This window comes from Moschus berezovskii, chromosome 7, assembly GCF_049115385.1.
Source record: "Moschus berezovskii isolate FMDL1 chromosome 7, NW_MosBer_1.0, whole genome shotgun sequence".
Classification (NCBI taxonomy): Eukaryota; Metazoa; Chordata; class Mammalia; order Artiodactyla; family Moschidae; genus Moschus; species Moschus berezovskii.
The window spans coordinates 81215224-81234974 of NC_142466.1; the positions used below are offsets into that span (position 1 = coordinate 81215224).

Genomic DNA, 19751 nt, shown 5'->3' on the forward strand with positions numbered 1-19751 from the left:
GAGTAGAAATTAGAGTTCTTTCTGGTTAACCCCTATGGGAGCCAGCGCTCTTTGAATGTGACTAAATGTTCCCCTAATGATAGGGAGGATGCTGCGGGGGTGGGGTCCCTGTGGCTGAGGCTGACTATTCTCTGAAGGAAAATTCTGCAATGAGCCAGTTGCAAACCTCGGCTGCACACTGGAATTCCCTGGGGAATTCTCCCCAAGCCCAGAGACCAGAACTTCTGATTTGACTGTGCTAGGTAGGTGGTGGTGGTGGTTTAGTCACTAAGTCATGTCCAACTCCTTGCGACCCCGTGGACTGCAGCCCACCAGGCTCCTCCTCCCATGGGATTTTTCCAGGCAAGAGTACTGTTGTGGGTTGCCATTTCCTTCTCCAGGGGATCTTCCTGACCCAGGGATTGAACCTGAGTCTCCTGCATTACAGGTGGATTCTTTACCGCTGAGCCACTGGGAAAGCCCCCTAAGTAGGTAAGTTGGTAGTTTTAAAGCTTCCAGTGGTGGCCAGGCTTAAGAGCCAAATCTAGGTGCCTAGTCTAGCAGTTGGATTCTGTTGAAAATTAATGAAGATCTGCCAAGGTTTCCTAAAAGCTAGACGTGCCTTCTGCCCTCAGTTCTCTGCTGTATCCTGGCCTTTTTGCCAAAGGAGGGGGATTCCAGTGGTGTGACCTGGAGTGGGTGCATCCTGTAGCTGGATACCCTTCAGAAACTTAGGAAATGGGATGGGGCTGAGCTCAGGTCACTGAAAAGGGTCTCCTCCTTTGGGTTCTGTCCTTGGTGTCCTGGAAGGTTTTGTTTAGCTAGTGCCTCGTAGGGCGCTGGTAGGACTTTGCAGAATCCCGTGGACAGAGGATCCTGGCAGTTTGCAGTTCCTAGGATCGCACAGAGTCGGACACTACTGAAGTGACTTAACACTCATGCACATGACTTGGAGTCAGGGTGGGTGAGAGATGATAGACAATACAGCGTGGGATGAGAGGGGATGCTGAAGGCAGAGTGGAGCTGGGATATGGACCGCAAGGCCCAGCCCTGTGGACCACCTGCTGTGCTGGTTTCCCCGAGGAAACCCTACTGTCTTTAGGTTGAGTCAATAGTGTTTATGACCTAATCTCCCTCTAATGATAGGTCAGACCTGGAATCCTTCCCTGTGGAGAGCCTGTGAGAGAAAAATCAAAGGGGCCTGGTAATAACATAGAATCAGAGACTTTTAAGGCAAGCATTCATATGGTCTGTCTTAGCTCCTCTCTCTCTTTCTCTCAGCTGGGAGAAACTGGAGCATGTTCCAGAGGGTGAAATTGCAAAGAACAGGGCAGGCAGGGCTGGGAGAGGTCCAGCAATCAGAAGCCCAAAGTTTAATTTTCCCTTTCTAGTACTTTCTGTTTGAGTGTGATCTCATATATTTCTATGGCTTCCCTGGTGGCCCAGAAGGTAAAGAATCTGCATGCAATGCAGGATACCCAAGTTCGATCTCTGGGTCAGGAAGATCCCCTGGAGAAAAGAATAGCTACCCGTTCCAGTATTCTTGCCTGGAGAATTCCATAGACGGAGAGGAGCCTGGTGGGCTACAGTCCATGGGGTCAGGAAGAGTCAGACGCAGACGCGACTGAGCGACTTTCACTCACTCAGTATATTTCTAGATGGCAATTTCCATGTCTGTAAGGTGGAGATAATAAATTCCTATTTCTTAGGGTTATATGCAAGGTAAGTGAGACTGTGCTGTAAATGATTATTGTGACACTTTTGGCACTTGTGTGAATCAGTGGATCAGTGTTCAATGGATATGTCTACCTATCTAATCTGTGATTTAGCCAGCATCTCTATTCTCTATCTAAATATCAATACCAGTTGGGGCTTCCCAGGTGGTTCAGTGGTAAAAAATCTGCCTGCCAATGCAGGAGACATGAGTTTGGTCCCTGGGTTGGAAAGATCCTCTGGAGATGAAAATGGCAACCCACACTAGTATTCTTTCCTGGAGAATCCCTTGGACAGAGGAGCCTGGTGGGCTATAGTCCATTGGGTTGCAAAGAGCCAGATGTGACCGAGAGACAGATGGCATGGCATCTAAGCTGTCATCATCTGTCATTTTTCTTATATATCTAGTTCATATTTCTAGCTGTTTCTTATCTATATAAATCAATATCATCTGTTTAATCCATCTATCTAATCTGATATCTCAACATTCAGAAAACAAGATCATGACATCCAGTTCCATCACATGTCAAATAGATGGGGAAAAAGTGGAAACAGTGCAGATTTTGTCGTCTTGGGCTCTAAAATCATTGCAGAGGATGACTGCAATCATGAAATTCAGACATTTGCTCCTTAGAAGAAAAGCTATGACAAAATTAGACTGAGTTTTAAAAAGCAGAGACATTACTTTGCCAACAAAGCTCTGCAAGGTCAAAGCTATGGTTTTTCTAGTAGTCATGTATGGATGTGAGAGTTGGACCATAAAGAAAGCTGAGTGCCAAAGAACTGATGCTTTGAACTGTGGTGCTGGAGAAGACTCTTGAGAGTCCCTTGGACAGCAAGGATATCAAATCAGTCAATCCTAAAGGAAGTCAATCCTGAATATTCATTGGAAGGGCTGATGCTGAAGCTGAAGCTCCAATACTTTGGCCACGTGATGTGAAGAGCTGACTCAATGGAAAAGACCCTGATGCTGGGAGAGATTGAGGGCAGGAGGAGAAGGGGACGACAGAGGATGAGAGGGTTGGATGGCATCACTGATTCAAAAGACATGAGTTTGAGCAAACTCTGGGAGATAGTGAAGGACAGGGAACCCTGGTGTGCTGCAGTCCACAGGGTCGCAAAGAGTCAGACATGACTTAACTATTGAACAACAGTCTCTCTACTACTGTTCATCTCTCTTGATCCAAGGATGCAGTCATGTACCAGCTGATTCCAGATGGGTTATCTCCCTTTTCTGCCACTCGGGTGGATCAGAAAGAAATTCAAGCTTAATCTTCACCCCATGTTAATGAAATTCATATTTCCAACACAGTAGGAGAAACCATCATCTATAAAAAGCCCTTTAAAATGACTTCTTATACAAAAAAAATTGTTTTCACTTTCTTTTTTTTTCCTTCTGAATAATCGCTGAAAGAATCTGGGGCTTAATTTTCTTGACAACTCATTTGACCCCACAGATGCAAAGCAATGTCATCAACAAGTGGCTCATCCAGTGAATAACTCTTGCTAGATTTGACGTTTTAGCCAAAAAAGGAATTCAAATGGGGCCAGTTTTATAATGGGTTGTTATCGTGCTGTTGAGTGCCTGGACCCCTCGTTTTTCGTGGTGGATTCATGCAAGGAGGTCTGCATTCCCTTACACAAGCATCACCCTTCCCACAGCCTTGAGGCTTGCTGCGCTTCCAGTGCATGGCCTCGGGTCAGTCCTCTGGCAGTGCTGGTGACAAATTCTTCTCTAGGGGCTGTTTTGGCAAAGGAGCTTTTAGCCTTAGAGGGCCTCACACTCAAAGACGCGTGGCATAAGAGTCCTGTGGGACTCAGAGCTTGCTCCTCTCTGGCAGACTGGCCAGGGATCCGTTCCTCTCTTGTGGGATCAAATGAAGGGACTGTGTCAGACCCCTCAGAGGTGACAGCATTGGGTATATATGCCTGGTATATATTGTTTTAATGTATTAAAATGTATTTAAGAAACACAAAATTTGTTTTTTTTAAAATGTATTTTATTGAAATATACTTGATTTACAAACCTGTTAATTTCAGGTATACAGCACAGTAACTCAGCAACACACACACACACACACACACATACACGTTCTTTTTCAGATTTCTTTCCCTTATAGGCCACTATAAAATACTATCATTCCTTGTGCTATACAATAGGTCCTTGTTGGTTTATCTATTTTATATATGTGCTTTCATGCTCAGTCGCTTCAGCTGTGCCCGACTGTTGCCTGCCAGGCTCCTCTATCCATGGGATTTCCCAGGCAGGAATACTGGAGTGGGTTGCCATTTCCTTCTCTAGGGGAGCTTCCCAACCTAGGGATCGAACCCTTGTCTCCTGCGTCTAATGCATTGGCAGGCAAATTCTTTACCCACTGAGCCACTGGGAAAGCCCCATTTTATATATCTCAGTGTGTATATGTTAACCGAGCCTCCTAATTTATCTCTACCCACGCTTTCCCCTTTGGCAACCATGAATTGGTTTTCCATGTCTGTGGATCTATTTCTGTTTTAGAAATTAGTTCATTTGTATCTTTTTTTTAAAAAAGATTCCACATATAAGTGAAATCATATGATATTTGTCTTTCTCTGTCTGGCTTACTTCACTTAGTATAATAATCTCTAGGTCCATCCATGTTGTCCGTCCAGGCACACAATGCTTTTTCTTTGACATTCACTTCTGCTTCTTTCATTCAGCTGGGAATCTTTATTATTGTCATTTGTTTGTTTTTTGCTTTGGCTCATTAGCTCCACAAATCATGGAGGTAGGAAAAAAATGGCAGAACAGATCCCTAGTTAAAGCCAAAAGAGAGTTCAGTTAGAATGTCCTGAGTGGCTGGCAGATAATTTGGGGGTCGCTCTGAGCTCGGTTCCCTCGGGGCTTCCCTGGTGTCTCAGTCAGCAAAGAATCTGCCTGCAGTGCAGGAGACCCGGATTCGATCCCTGGGTCGGGAAGATCCCCTGGAGAAGGGAATGGCAACCCACTCCAGTATTCTTGCCTGGAAAATCCCATGGACTGAGGAGCCTGGCGGGCTATGGTCCATGGGGTTGCAAGAGTCAGACGTAACTGAGCGACTTTCACTTCACTTCACTTCACTGAGCCATGTGGAGGGGGGTGGACTTTGTATTTTAGAGACAGTGTAATTTTTGCTTCAGAGTTAAATGCAAGCCCCACAGAGTATGCCAACAACAGGCTCAGAATTGGTGGTGTGTTTTAGCGTTTTTTAACATAATTAGATGGGGTCTTCAGCCTTGTGTGTAGAATGGGCATTTAAGTTATTGTCCAAATTGGATACGCTTTTGAGAGTGAAGAGGCTGCTACTAATTGTTTTGCCTGGTGAGCTACAGTCCATGAGGTCACAAAAAGTCGGACATGACTGAGCGACAGAACAGCATCAATTGTTATGCCAGGACAACAGCGTAAAGCAGACTGCCCAGGTACACTCCAATATGCGTCACTCTTCCTCCAAGGAGCTTGCATGAAGTTCTCTTGTCCTCTGAATACCTCTGAAGGGGAATGACCCAGTGGCTGCTCTCTGGACCCATGCACCAACCTGCAAGGAATCGTAGCAGGGAGCTGCATGGTTCCATCCTTAGCACAGGATACAGTAGAAGAAGGTGAGATGATTTGGAAGGAACAGAAAACGGGTACTGTTTATTGGAGTCTGTGCCCCAGTGCGAACCCTGTACATAGCATTTCCTTTCTTTCTTTTTTTTTTATTAAGCCTATAGCACCTGGTACTCCCAGGTGGTCTCCCATCCAAGTACTAACCAAGCCCAACCCTGCTTAGCTTCCGAGATCAGACGAGATCGGGCGCGTTCAGGGTGGTATGACCACAGACTGTGCACAGCATTTCTAATCCTTACATCCACCCTGAATATAGCTGGGCTTGTCTTCATGCAGTGGGGCTTCCCAGGTGGCTCAGTGGTAAGGATTTCGAATGCCAATGCAGGACATGCAGGAGACGCAGTTTCGATCCCTGGGTTGGGAAGATCCTCTGGAAGAGGAAATGGCAACCCACTCCAGTACTCCTGCCTGGGAAATCCCGTGGACAAAGGAGCCTGGTGGGCTACAGCCCAGGGGGTCTCAAAGAGTCGGACGCGACTGAGCATGCACATAAACATCCTCATGCTGTAAATGAGGAATGGGAGGCCCAGAGAAGCCAGGTGACTTGCCTAAAGCCACGGAGCTTGCACGTGTTGGGGCTGGGCTCTTGGCACTCTTGGACCGCAGAATAAAGAGCATTGCTTGCTTTTGAACAGTCAGAGAGCGTGCACACAGGAATTCTCTGGTGGTCCAGTGGTTAGAGTGTGTCACTTCGGTTGTGTCTAACTCTTTTTTGACCCCATGGACTGTAGCCTGCCAATCAGGCTCCTCTGTCCACGGGATTCTGAAGGCAAGAATACTGGAGTGGGTTGCCTTACCCTCCTCCAGGGGATCTTCCCAACTCAGGATTGAACCTGCATCCATTATGTCTCCTGCATTGGCAGGTGGGTTCTTTACCACTCGCACTACCTGGGAAGCTCCCAGTGGTTAGTACTCTGTGCTTTCATTGTGGAGGGTGTGGGTTCAATCCCTAGTCAGTAAACTAAGATCCCTCAAGCTACACTGCATGGCTAAACCAACAAATGAAAACAAACTGAAAATCTAGCCCCTCTCCTATACAAAGAGTGTGCTCACCAATGCTGCTCTGTGCCCATCATCTGGGTGCTTCACAAACATCCTGGATGCAGTGCCCACCTGCAGTTTGTGCTGAGGCCTTGGGCCGCCCAGTCCCCAAAAAACAGATAGATCCTTCGACCCAGCTTTTATGTAGAGGTCATTTTTCTGTGATATGAAGGGGGAACTAGTGATCAGCTAGTGACCATCTGTCATTGAGTGGGAGGCTGCGTCCAGCAGGGGAAGATGCTCACCGAGATGGTGGTGTGCCGAGCATCTCTGGTCTCCCAACAAAAGCACAGGATGGATGCCTTAGATGTCCCCCTGCATCCCAGGAGGGATTTGGAGAGCAACCAGGAGGAGTGACTCATGCTGTGCATTCATCAACTGAACTTAATCCCTCTTCTGGAGCCTAGGAACCCTTCTCTGTGCATAACCAGATGGCGGCACGCAAGCCGCTTCAAAGGTCTCCTCGCCCTTGCCTGGGCCCCATCTCTCCCCATTTCTCTGAATCACTTTGGCTTGGCCCCCACTTGCAAGGGTCATAAGGCTCAGCCCTTCACAAGTCTGGCTGGGGACCATCTCGGGCACATGGCATTTTTTGAGGAGGAGCAGGAACAGGAAAGATCAAACAGTTTCTCAGACTTGGGGTTGCTGCTCTCTGCATTGTTTTTTCCCTTATGGAGATCCTCTGAAGAGATGCATGAGGTCTAATGGAAAGAATTTGAGGCCTCAAGTTCTTGATGACACGTCTTCACAGAGCCAGGAATCAGGAGACCTTAATTCAGGTCTTGACCCTCTGCTTATTAGCTCAGGCAAGTTGTCCCACGTTTCTGTTTTGGTTTTGTTAGTTGTCAAAAGGGCCAGGATCAGCCTGTCTTGCCTAATAGGGTTGCTGTAAGGATTTTGTGAGATGGTGGGTGTGACACGGCTTGGGCAGGTTCTATAAGGGGGGAGTAGGCCCTGCAGTCCAGTTTTTAAAAATTTAATTTTATTTTGGCTACTCCGGATATTACTTGATGCATGTGGGATCTTTAATTGCAGTGTGCGTGATCTCGTTTCCTGACCAGGGATTGAACCTGTGCCCTCTGTGTTGAGAACTCAGAGTCTTAACCATTGGACCACCAAGGAAGTCCCTGCAGCCCAATTTTGCTCCTGACAGTCAAAACTTTTTTTAAGAACATTTATTTGGCTGCACTGGGTCTTTGCTGTAACATGGCAGGATCTTTGTTGATTCATGTCAGATCTAGTATCCTGACCCGGGATCAAACCTAGGCCCCCTGTAATGGAAGCCCAGAGTCTTAGTCACTGGGCCACCAGGAAAGTCCAGTCAAAACCCTTTATCATGACACCTGGATCCTGAGATGTTTGAAGGGCTAACTTTGCTTCCTGGTGGCAATCGGCTTTAGCAGTAATTTCTCATTTCATTATACACCTCTCCTCTTACTCTTCTTTCACTGAGACTTAATTAAAACGGGCAGTGTGGCTCTGACATGACATTTCCTTGGGCATTACAGAGGTACCTCTTTACCGTCACCCAAATTTCTTTCCTGGCTGAAAGCATTCAGTTCTGTTTATTGGTGAGTTCTGCCATCCCCTCCCCAAGAAAACATACTTTCTATCTTAGTTTGGAAAAGGAAGATTTTCTTTGCTGAATTTTATATCTTGCTTAGTGGGATATTCAGACTATCGGATCATTTTCTCTCTTTTCAAAAAATTTTTAAAAATGAGTTAATTTTTGACTGTGCTGGGTCTTTGTTGCTGCGCTCGGGCTTTTCTCTAGTTGGGGTGAGTGGGGGCTACTCTAGTTCTGGTGCGTGGATTTCTCATTGTGGTAGTTTCCCTTGTTGCCGAGAACAGGCTCAGTTGTTGTGGCACACAGGCACGTGGTATCTTCCATGGAACCTGTGTCCCTGCGTCAGCAGGCGGATTCTTAACCACTGGATCACTAGGGAAATCCTAAAGTTTTTTTTTTTTTTTAAATGTGGAGTATTTTTAAGGTCTTTATTGACTTTGTTACAGTATCACTTCTGTTGTTTCATATTTTGATTTTTTTTTTGGCCGCAAGGCATGTGGCATTTTATTAGCTCCCCGATCAGGGATCGAACCTCTACCCTCTGCATTAAAAGACGAAATCCTAACCACTGGACCACGAGGGAAGTCTCATGTTCTCTTTTTATAGTTTAGAAAAAGTTGCTTTTAATTGATTGGCTTTTTAATTGATTGGTGCTTTTAATTGGCCCAAAGGGCAGGTAAAGCCTCAACATCAAAATCTCTGTTGCTGGGGGATGGACACGTGATCCCAGGCTCTAGGTGCGGGCTGTGTCTAGGATGTAGAAGTGATTTATTGCAGTCTCCTCATTTTGCAGCTGGAACACTGAGGCCCAGGGCTTTCTCCAGGTCTGTGCCCTTTCTCCATAGGGCATACTTATGTCTGTAGCTGGTGCTGCTTCTGTGCATTTTAGCCCCCTACCGACAGTGAGTGCTGGTAGTGGCAAGAGAAGCTTTCCCATTGCACAGACATGCATCTCTAATAGTAAGCTTGCTTTCCAGAGGATAACTGAAGATGGTCTTGCCGTCCCACATTGAAATGTGAGTTTTCATTAAATGACAAGGCCTCTTAATGAAAGACAAACTGGAAAAGTTGATCAATAAAAGGCAATAGGTTCTGCTATGTCAGGAGATGGAAGGCTGTCTCTCATCTGTATTTTCTGGGTCCTTTGGCTTGTGTGGACGGGCTTTTGTTCTGATAGAGTCAGGGGATCCAGAAGTCACATGCTATGAGACATTTCTGCCTCTCTGACATAAATCCTCTCTTTCCGCTGTCTCCTTGCCAGTTGAAGATGTCCTCTAGCGACTGATAGCTTTTCCATCCATGATTCTGCCAGAAAATGTTATTTTCCTGATTATCTTCCCTCATGGATTGACTTGGCCCTGTCTTTTCCTCATTCTCTTTGTCTTTAAGGCAATTTGCAAAAAGACAGTCTATTCTTACTGTTTCTTCTCAGGAATTGCATCAAGAGGAGATGCTCAGTAACTGGAGTCTCATTAGTTTAGGCTTCATTTACTTATTCTGTCATTATTTATGTATGAATAAATGTATTGGCTTACACACACTATACTGGCTCTTTAAAAATTAAAAAAATATATAATTTATTTACCATAAAATTCACTCTTTTAAAGTGTACAATTTTTTTTTTTAGTGTATTCACAGAATTTTGCAAACATCACTCCTATCTAATTTCTGAACATTCTTTGTTGTTGTTCTTTAGTCACTCAGTCATATCTGACTCTTTTGCAACCCCATGGACTATAACCCACTAGGCTCCTCTGTCAATGGGATTTTCCAGGCAAGAATACTGGAGTGGGTTGCCATTTCCTTCTCCAGAGGGTCTCCCTGACCCAGCGATTGAACTTGAGTCTCCTGTGTTGCTGCTGCTGCTGCTGCTAAGTCACTTCAGTCGTGTCCGACTTTGTGTGACCCCATAGATGGCAGCCCACCAGGCTCCTCTGTCCCTGGGATTCTCCAGGCAAAAACACTGGAGTGGGTTGCCATTTCCTTCTCCAAGCAGATTCTTTACTAGTGACCCACCAGGAAGCCCTTAGAACATTCTTACTATTCCCCAAAGAAGCTCCATATCAATTAGCTGCTGCTGCTGCTGCTGCTAAGTCGCTTCAGTCATGTCCGACTCTGTGCGACCCCATAGACGGCAGCCCACCAGGCTCCACCATCCCTGGGATTCTCCAGGCAAGAACACTGGAGTGGGTTGCCATTTCCTTCTCCAGTGTGTGAAAGTGAAAAGTGAAAGGGAAGTCGCTCAGTCTTGTCCGACTAGTAGCGACCCCATGGACTTATAATTTCCCAGACCGTGGCAAAAACTAAAACAGAAAGTTTTCCGCTGATTTGCCTACTCTGGACATTTCATAGAAATGGAATCACACAATGTGTGGTCTTTTGTGTCTGGCTTCTTTCCCTTAGCATGATGTCTTCAAGACTGATGCATGTTGTTGAATGTATTAGTACCTTATTCCTTCTTATGGACAAATGATATGTCGTAGAATATACTACATTTTGCTTATTCATTGATCCCTTGATGGATTTAAGGCTGTTTCCACTTTTTGGCTTTTCTGAATGAAGACTATCGCGTGTAAGCAAGTTTTTGTGTGGACATACATTTTCCTTTCCCTTGGGTATATATTCAAGAGCAGAATTTCTGGGTCACATGGTATTTCTGTCTTTAACTTTTGAAGGAACTGTCAAACTGTTTTCCCAAAGTGACATTTTACATTTTGACCAACAGAGTCCAAAGGCCCCAATTTCTCCGTATCTTCACCAACACCTATTGCTTTCTTTTTAGGATAACAGCCATCCCTAGGGGTTTGAGGTGGTATTTCATTGTGGTTTTGACTCTAGGCTTTATTATAAAGCCAGTCCACTTGTTCATGGACCTTTAGTAACATTTTTCTTGACCCACGATGTGAGAACTTGGTTTTGAGTATGTTTTCCTAACTCTGCATGGGGACATTGGATGTGAAAAGTATAAGGATGTTCTTAGAGATGAGAAAGAATAATTGCAATTAGGGATGTCCCAGATAAACAGGCTTCCCTGATGGCTCAGTGGGAGATGTGGATTGGATCCCTGGGTTGGGAAGATCTCCTGGAGGGGCCATGGCAACCCACTCCAGTATTCTTGCCTGGAGAATCTCATGTACTGAAGAGCCTGGTGAGCTACAGTTCATGAGGCTGCAAAGAGTCGAACATGACTGAGCAATTAAGCATGCATGCATGCAGAAAAACAGGACTGTCTGTCCTCACCCCTGTCAGTCCCAGAAATCCTTACTCCGGGATTCACTGACCCTGGCTGGCTGGAATGGCCACTTTCTTTCCTTTCAAATCCCTCTCTGCCACTCCAGATGCACTGCTGTGTCACCATGGGTCCCAGAGTGGGTCCTGTTTTGCTGTCTTTTATGAATACCCTTTATTCTGCTTGGGCTTCCCTGGTAACTCAGTCAGTAAAGAATCTCACTGCAGTACAGGAGACCCGGGTTCGATCACTAGGTCAGGAAGACCCCCTGGAGAAGGAAATGGCAAACCACTTCAGTATCCTTGCCTGGAAAATCCCTTGGACAGAGGATCCTGGTGGGCTGCAGTCCGTGGGTTGCAAAGAGTCGGCCACAACTGAATGATTTCACAGTATTTATTCTGCTTTATGGTGGGGTGGGCAGGTAAGAGGTCTTGTGCCAGGGAGGTAACTTGGCCGAGGCCTTGTAGCCTCTTTGCTCCAGTGTCCTTCTCTCTGACACCTTCTGTAGACTGCCAGGCCAGGGCAGTCTCTGCTGAGGACCAGAGATCTCCGAGGCTAGTCTGTGCCTGCCTCAGATGGACATCTCCCCTTTCCATAGGCCAGCATAGTAAAACTAATCACAGCCTGTATCTATTGCTCACAGTCTTTACTCAGGGTTGCTTTCTGCCTCTGTAAGATCAATTGTTGTTGTTCAGTCACTCAGTCATGTCTGACTGTTTGCAACCCCACGGACGGCAGCATGCCAGACTTCCCTGTCCTTCACTATCTCCTGGAGTTTGCTCAAACTTAGGTCCATTGAGTCGGGGATGACACCCAACTATCTCATCCTCTGTTGTCCCCTTCTCCTGCCTTCTATCTTTCCCAGCATCAGGATCTTTTCTAATGAGTCAGCTCTTCACATCAGGTGGCCAAATTATTGGAGCTTCAGCTTCAGCATCCGTCCTTCCAATGAATATTCAGGATTGATTTCCTGCAGGATTGACTGGTTTGATCAAGAGGGTGGGAAATAACCCCGACTTCTTCTGAGGAAATTGCAGAATAGAGAGGTTAAGTGACTGCCCAAATCCACTCAACTATTATGAAGCTAAATGACAACTCAGACCCTGGTCATCTGGATCTGTGGTCAGCACCTGTCCTGCTTGGCATGTTGCTGTGGTCATCAGGTGTGATGCATGGTTTCAGTGCATGCACTGGATCTCAGATGACTCCATCATCACTTTCTGGATGTCTCTGATGTCATAGTGATGAACACCTCATAAAACTGTGAACTGAGGACGGTGCTGGGTGGCTGGGGCTACACTGATGTGGGTGGAAAGAGAAATAATAACCCGGAAGGATGTGGTCCTTCCCACTGCCATTTCAGTATTACTCTGTGTAATCTCTGTGGTTTCCTCCACTATGAAACCCTGTTCATTCATCCATCAAATCATTCACATGTTCATGGTCTTTATTAGGCCACTTGGTAGGTCCTGGTCTAGCCATTAGGACCACAGATATGGGCTTTATTCTCTTCTATTGCTGCCTACTGGGGAGACCCACAAAGAAAGGATTACAATAAAATGTGATCATTTTAATTTTTAAAATAAAAAATTTTTTTTTTTTGGCTGTACTGCATGGCTTGTGGGATCTTAACTCCCTAACAATTGATCGAACCTGTGACCTCAGCAATGAAAGTGTGAAGTCTTAACCACTGGACTTCCGGGGAATTCCCTAAATGTGATCATTTTTAGACGAAGGTTCAGGGGCGCAACAGAGAAGAAGAAATCTTTAAAATGGGCCAGAAATGGTTATGGAAAGGCTTCCCCAGATAGGTCCAAGACTTGGATGAAGGCGCTGAAGGCTGGCCAAGATTCTGTCCTGGAGTCTGATTGTGGGGTGGACATTAGGAGGAGGTATCCAATTAAAAGAGAGACATGGGTGAGTGGATTGAGGCATGTGGAGTTTGGTAAATAATAGTGTGGAATGCTTTAGAATTTACAAGTATATCAGTTTTTCTGGGTATATATATATTACCCTGATGAGTAAGGGGCCAGAATGCCAGTTATTATCACTGTTATTAACATTGTCTTGGAAGTCTTAGTGAATGTAATGTGACAGGAAAAATAAGAAGTAACACTGTTGGAAAGCAAAAACCAAATGATTGGTATTTGTTAGGTGGTTTACCTTAAATACTCAAAGGAATTAACTGAAGAAGATAATTGGCTCTAAGAAAAAGATTTATTAAGATGACTGAGTATAGAAATATATTATTAAAAATGGATAGCTTTTCTATATGCCAGAAAGAACCAATTGGAAAATATAATTTAAAAACCCCATTCACAATAGCAACACAAAATATAAAGTAACCAAGAATTACGAGACTACATTTATATGTTTTGGACCCAAGAAAAGACTTTAATCAATTAAAAAAGTGCTATTTTAATGAATAGAAAGACCTAATACTCTGAAGAAGGAGATTATTTAGAGATTAATTATAAATTCAGTATGATTCCAACCAAAACTTTAAAAAGCGTTGTTGTTTTTTCTTTTTTTGGACACCTGACAGAATCTGAAGTGCTGGTGGAAGAATCAATAGGTAATAAGAACTAAGAGAAATTTGTAAAAAACATAATGAAGAAAAGGATGAGACCACTAGATATTTTAAAAATATAATAATTTAGGTGGCATGGTACTAGCTCTAGAAGAGACACATACATCAATAGGAAAAAATCGAAAATCTGTTAAGTGCCAACTGTATTTAAGTATTTGGTGTATGAAAAAAATAACATTTCTAACTCATAGTAGAATGATAACATATTCACAGTACTATGCTGAGATAGTTAACTATTTGAAAAACAAAGAAAAGTAAACTACCTCAAATCATATGCCAAAATACCTTCCAAATGGGTTAAAGTTAAATTTGAACAACAAAATCAAAAAAGAACCAGAAAATAAATATAATCAAAGAGTCATAGAAGGTATTTCATCAAAGGTAGAAATCAGAAAAGATGGTGACACCAGACTACACAGAAATTAAAACCCCCATCACAGTAAAATAATTAAAAGAAAAACAAGAAGAAGGAAATTTTATTTGCACTATACGACATGCTGCTGCTGCTGCTGCTAAGTCACTTCAGTCGTGTCCGACTCTGTGTGACCCCATAGGCGGAAGCCCACCAGGCTCCCCCGTCCCTGGGATTCTCCAGGCAAGAACACTGGAGTGGGTTGCCATTTCCTCCTCCAATGTGAAAGTGAAAAGTGAAAGTGAAGTCGCTCAGTCGTGTCCGACCCTTGGCGACCCCACGGACTGCAGCCTACCAGGCTCCTCCATCCATGGGATTTTCTAGGCAATAGGACTGGAGTGGCTTGCCATTGCCTTCTCCTACTATACGACATAGAGTTGATAATATTTAAAATATGAAATCGTAACATTGTAATGAAAGATGCTTTAATAGTGAAGGTAAAGGGTATGAACAAGGTATTCACAAAAGAAAAATAAGTCTACTATTAAACTTAAGCAGAAATATTCATCTGGATGAGTAATGAAAGAAATACAAGTTAACTTAGCAATGAGCTAAGTTTTTGTCTACTAAATTTTCAGATGTTTCACCCAGTGTTTCTGTGAAATGGGCCTCATAGACTGCTGATAGGTGTTTACATGGGGATTACCTTTGTGGGGGCAGTAAGACACTAGTTAACAGGAACTTTAAGATTGTAGTTGCACCGACACATATACACTACCATGCATAAAGTAAATAGCTAATGGGAAGCTGCTGTATAGCACCGGGAACTCAGCTTGGTGATCTGTGATGACCTAGATGGGCAGGATGGGGATGGGTGGGAATGAGGCTCAAGAGGGAGGGAATATTTGTATATATATAGCTGATTCACATTGTTATGAAACAATTATGCTCAATTAAAAAATAAATTTAAAAAAGAAAAGTTTATGAAGAAAAAATATACCCCTTGATCCAGGATAATCTATGTGCAAACATTTAGTCTTAAGGATGTTCACTGCAATTGTGAGGAAAAGTTAGAAACAACCTAAGTGACCAAAATAAGGGATTGATTAAGTAAATTATGGCCACTTCTAGAACAAAATGGTATGGAGTCATAAAAAAACATTGTAGAAAATATTTGTTAATATGAATATGTCCACAGTGTATTGATGGAAGAAAGCAGGGCTTGATCACGTGTCCAATTTGATTTTACCTTTTTTTAGAGAAAAGCTTTATTGAAGTGTAATTTAAACTATAAAATTATACTATTTTCATAAAGAATATATATGTATGTATAGTGGGTGGGAAAAAAGATTGCATAGGCATACATCAGCATATTAATAGTGATTTTCTTTGAATGATGGAATAATAAAATTTTTCCTTCAATTTTTTGGCATGTAAGTGCTTTCACACTTAAAGGAATTTTATAAAAAGCAAATTCCCTTGAAGTTATCATTTTCATCTGGGTTGCTGTCTCTTACCCTTGTCATTTCTGGGAAGGAAGAAAATATAATGTGAGGAAGTGCTTAAATTTATGTATAGTCATGCAGGGGTGTTTGTGTAGCACCTAAACTCTCCACCATCCACACAGTTATAAAGTGTCATGGAGGCTCCCTGAACAGCTGGGTCCCTTATCCAGCTTAGATCTTGTTGTCCAGATACACTGGCTGCTAGTCAGAGTCTTCTTAATCAACAAGAAGAAAAAAAGACCCATTGAACTCCCAGCCCTCAGCCCGAGATGGGCAGCACATCATGGTACAAGGACCGTGGTTCAGGCTGCAGAGATGTTATGCTATGTTTTTGAATCCAGTCCAGATTCCTAGGAGGAAAACACCCGTCAATTATTCTGGCTCTAGATAGATCCCAGTCAACACATGACATCACCAACTCTTCCTTCCCTGGCCGCTTTTATTTGGAGGGGATGCAAGGAGAATTGTGCAATGTTGGAATAAACAGAATAGAGCATGGATTCCCTGTGCTTTTGTTTCTGGGTTGAACTCCAGCCTGGTTGCCACTGTTTTCTTTATTATACACAGTGAGTCTGTGACAGCAGCTTTGTACAAGTGTGTTAGTCACTCAGTCGTGTCTGACTCTCTGCGACCCCATGGACTGCAGCTCACCAGGCTCCTCTGTCCATGGGATTCTCCGGGCAAGAATACTAGAGTGGGTTGCCATGCCCTTCTTTGTACAAGCATTGTACAAGGGAGGAATTGTTTGGTTGCTAATTAGAGCCCTGTGTTTACAGCAGTTCTTGTTTGAGCTAGGTGCTCTTGTCCTTATTATGTTATTTGGTGGGTGTCCACATGTGACGTCCTGAATTACAGTAGGTGTGACCCTCACTCTTCTTTGGTCTGTGTTTTCAGAGAAAGATGACTGTCACTAGATCCTAGGGTGTGTTTGATTATCTCCCTTGATAGGAGTGTAAATGTGACCCTATTTGATGAAGGGGCTTGCTGTCCTTTCCTGTTCTTGACAGTGACCTTGGGCCGGAGCCTTTCGATATAGCTCTTCACATTATGTATGTCAGTCTGTGTGTTTCATTAGGAAGCTGTAAATCCTTGAGTTTCTGGTCAGGTTCCCCTCCCCACAAGGATCCAGCAGGAAGGAAAACAGACAGCTGCAATCTTTGCACGTGAAAGCCTTGTGGTGTGACTTTTATTTTTTCGTGATGTTCTGCACAGCCCTGTAATCTCTTATTTTTGGCAGGCCGGCCCCGAATCTGTGGTCGCGTAGTCCCAGGCAACCAAAGGCTGAGACAAACAGAGGAAGTGTCATTACTCACATGTTTCCCCTGCCACCTCATCTTGGCCCGACGCGGCCAGTGGCTACCCCTTCTTTGAGGTGGAGCTCCTCAGAGCTGAATCTGACCCAGCTCCACACGGGGTCCTTTTCAGTTGTCTCCCCCCAAGCCCTAGGGTCCCCATCCCTCATTAGTTTCCTGCATGCTTTTCATCATTTGTTTGTAGTCTGGAATTTATTTATGGCAGACTTTGTGGTGAAAACCGGGAAGTCTCTTTGCAGGGCAAGAATAGAGAATGCAGATGTAGAGAACAGGCTTTTGGACACAGCAGGGGATGGAGAGGGTGGGACCAATTGAGAGAGAAGCGTTGAAATATATACACTACTCTGTGTAAAATAGCTAGCTAGCGGGAAGCTGCTGTATAACACGCGGAGCTCAACCCGGTGCTCTGTGATGACCTAGAGGGGTGGGGTGGGGTGGGGTGGGGGGAGGTAGGTTCAGGAGGAGGTGGATGTATGTATACTTAATGGCTGATTCACTTTGATGTATGGCAGAAACCAACACAACATTGTAAAGCAATTATCCTCCAATTAAAAGTAAAAAAAAAGCACCTGGGAAGTCTCTTCTATTTTCTTAAAGCAGCCTGGAGGCCACAGGAGGTAGAGTAGGGAGCTCGCCCCCTACCCTTCTGCCCCCATCACAGGCATGTAGGCACACACTAATCTGTGCACATACACACAGAGAAGCAGGCACACGTGCATGGGTGGACACACACACATACACAGGCAGGCGTACACAAATGTGTGCACACACAAGCAGGCACACACACGTGCACATGCATGCGCGAATATACACACACTCATGCAAACACATACCTTCTGGTCGTCATCCTGGTACCCGGGGCCTTGTGTCTGGTAAAGGATGCTGATGGAAAGGGAGGGTCTGCTCAGGAAATCTGCAGATCCTGGGGCTGCCAGTGCTTCCAGCAGTTAGGAAACTCACCTCCTTCTCCTCCCTGTCTGGAGAGCGAAAGGGGAAAACCAGGTCATCCATCACAGCCTGGAGTTACTGTATCCCTGGGTGAGGGGGCGTTTGAAAATATAAACAGTGTCAATATTCTGAAAGCCTGCTGGAGATTCACACTGCAGTGATGTTTCCAGGGTAAGATCAGGTTTCTTTGCTTGTGATTGGAATTACATGAACTTTCTTCATGATGGTTAGTTTGTGTTCTCTGCTCTGCTTGGCCGTTTCTTCATAATCCAAATAGATGCATTTCTTCAGGCTTAAGACATTCCATTGGACAGGAAGATTGTTTCCATCATGGTGTCCTGGGGTCAGAAAGAGGGTGGGGAGGGTGGTTCCCTGGTTGGGGGGGAGTGAAAAGTCTATAGTTATGCCTGTTGATAGAGGGTCTCTATGAGCCTTCCTGCTCTAGCACTCACTGTCTTTTATTTTACGACCCGTGCCTACTTGCTGTGTAAACAGGACAGATTGGTTTTGCTTGTTTTTGTCTTACTCAGTTTTATGCTGGAGACTGTTTGGCTGGATGAATGCCTCAAAGTCCTAGGCCCCTCTCCTGGCACTGGGAGCCTCCGGCCTTCTCCTCTCAGTAATGTCTTTATCTGCTCCGTTCCTACATTGTTACCCCTCATGGGTCCTCCACCTGGGCCTGTAACCAGCCCCTCCCCACCCCTAGCCCTGTCCCTGCCACCCAGCCCACAGCAGCGCTGGAGGGTTCTATGCCCCTACAGTGCCCAAGCCCCGTCCCTATGTCAAAGTCCAATTGAGGACGTGGCGAAGACTGACTTCATGCCAGGAATTAGGTCAAGCAGTCTTATAGGCTCAAGACATTCCTATTTTACTTTCAATTTATTTTGCAAATGGTTGTGTAAGACCTACTCTGCCAGACACTGGGATAAACCCTTTATAAACACCAGTTCCTAACAACCCTGCAAGGGGATGCTATTACCTCCATTTAACAGATAGGAAAACTGAGGCCTAGAGAAGGTGAAGTATTCAGAGCTGTACAGCTAGTGGATGGCAGAGCTGGGTGCCAGCTCAGGTTGCCAATTGGTGTTCTAACTTAAAAAAAATTATTATTTTAGATTAGTTTTTAATCTAAAATTAATTTTTGGATGTAAAATTAATTTTTGTTGGAACTTCTCTAGTTGCCGGGCGTGGGCTTCTCATCATGGTGGCTTCTTTTGTTGTGGAGCATGGGCTCTAGAGCATAGGCTCAGTAGTTGTGGTGTAAGGGCTTAGTTGCCCTGCAGCATGAGGGATCTTCCCGAACCAGGGATCAAACCCATGTCCCCTGCATTGACAGGCAGACTCCCAACCACTGCAGTACCAGGCGAGTCCCTACTCTAAAGTTCACAAACACGAGCATATTTGATGGGTGGAGTTGAAGCCCTGATCAGGGCATTTGAGAGTCAGCCAGCTCGCAGGCCTGTGCAGTCCCTGTACGTGAGGATCCTCAGGACTTCAGATGGCTTAGAGGAATTCCAGGATCCAAACATGAGCCTGGGGCACACTCTGTGTTTCTCCCACCACTGATCCATGGATGCGAGGGGCTGTAAAGTTGACTTTTCTCCAGACAGAGACTCAGCGTGCCTGTCTAATTACAGGAAACAGGGCCCTCTCCACAGTTAGTCAATGATTTCAACATCTCTTGGAGAAATTCTGCATGGACCTGGAGTTGGAGGCTTTGCTTTCTAACGAGTTTGGCTGGAATGCTCACCTCTGGCTTCCCTTGCCTGCTCCCCCCGGCCATGGTTTCATCATATGCTGCTTTGCAGTGGGCACTTCCTATTCAGTGTCTTATCTGTCTGTAAGCATTCATGGGACTGAGAGAAAGCACAGCTGTGCTCTGTGCA

General features: G+C 44.8%; 1 protein-coding gene and 1 non-coding gene across 3 annotated transcripts in view; one reads left to right on the forward strand and one right to left on the reverse strand.

The window, feature by feature from the left end:
• The window catches only part of DPYSL2 (dihydropyrimidinase like 2), a 121914-nt gene that overhangs the window by 54702 nt on the left and 47461 nt on the right, over positions 1 to 19751 (forward strand). The window lies entirely within an intron of this gene.
• Positions 5416 to 5534, reverse strand: LOC129557648 (5S ribosomal RNA). The gene has a single exon (XR_008686252.1). It is a non-coding gene; the product is annotated as a 5S ribosomal RNA (ribosomal RNA).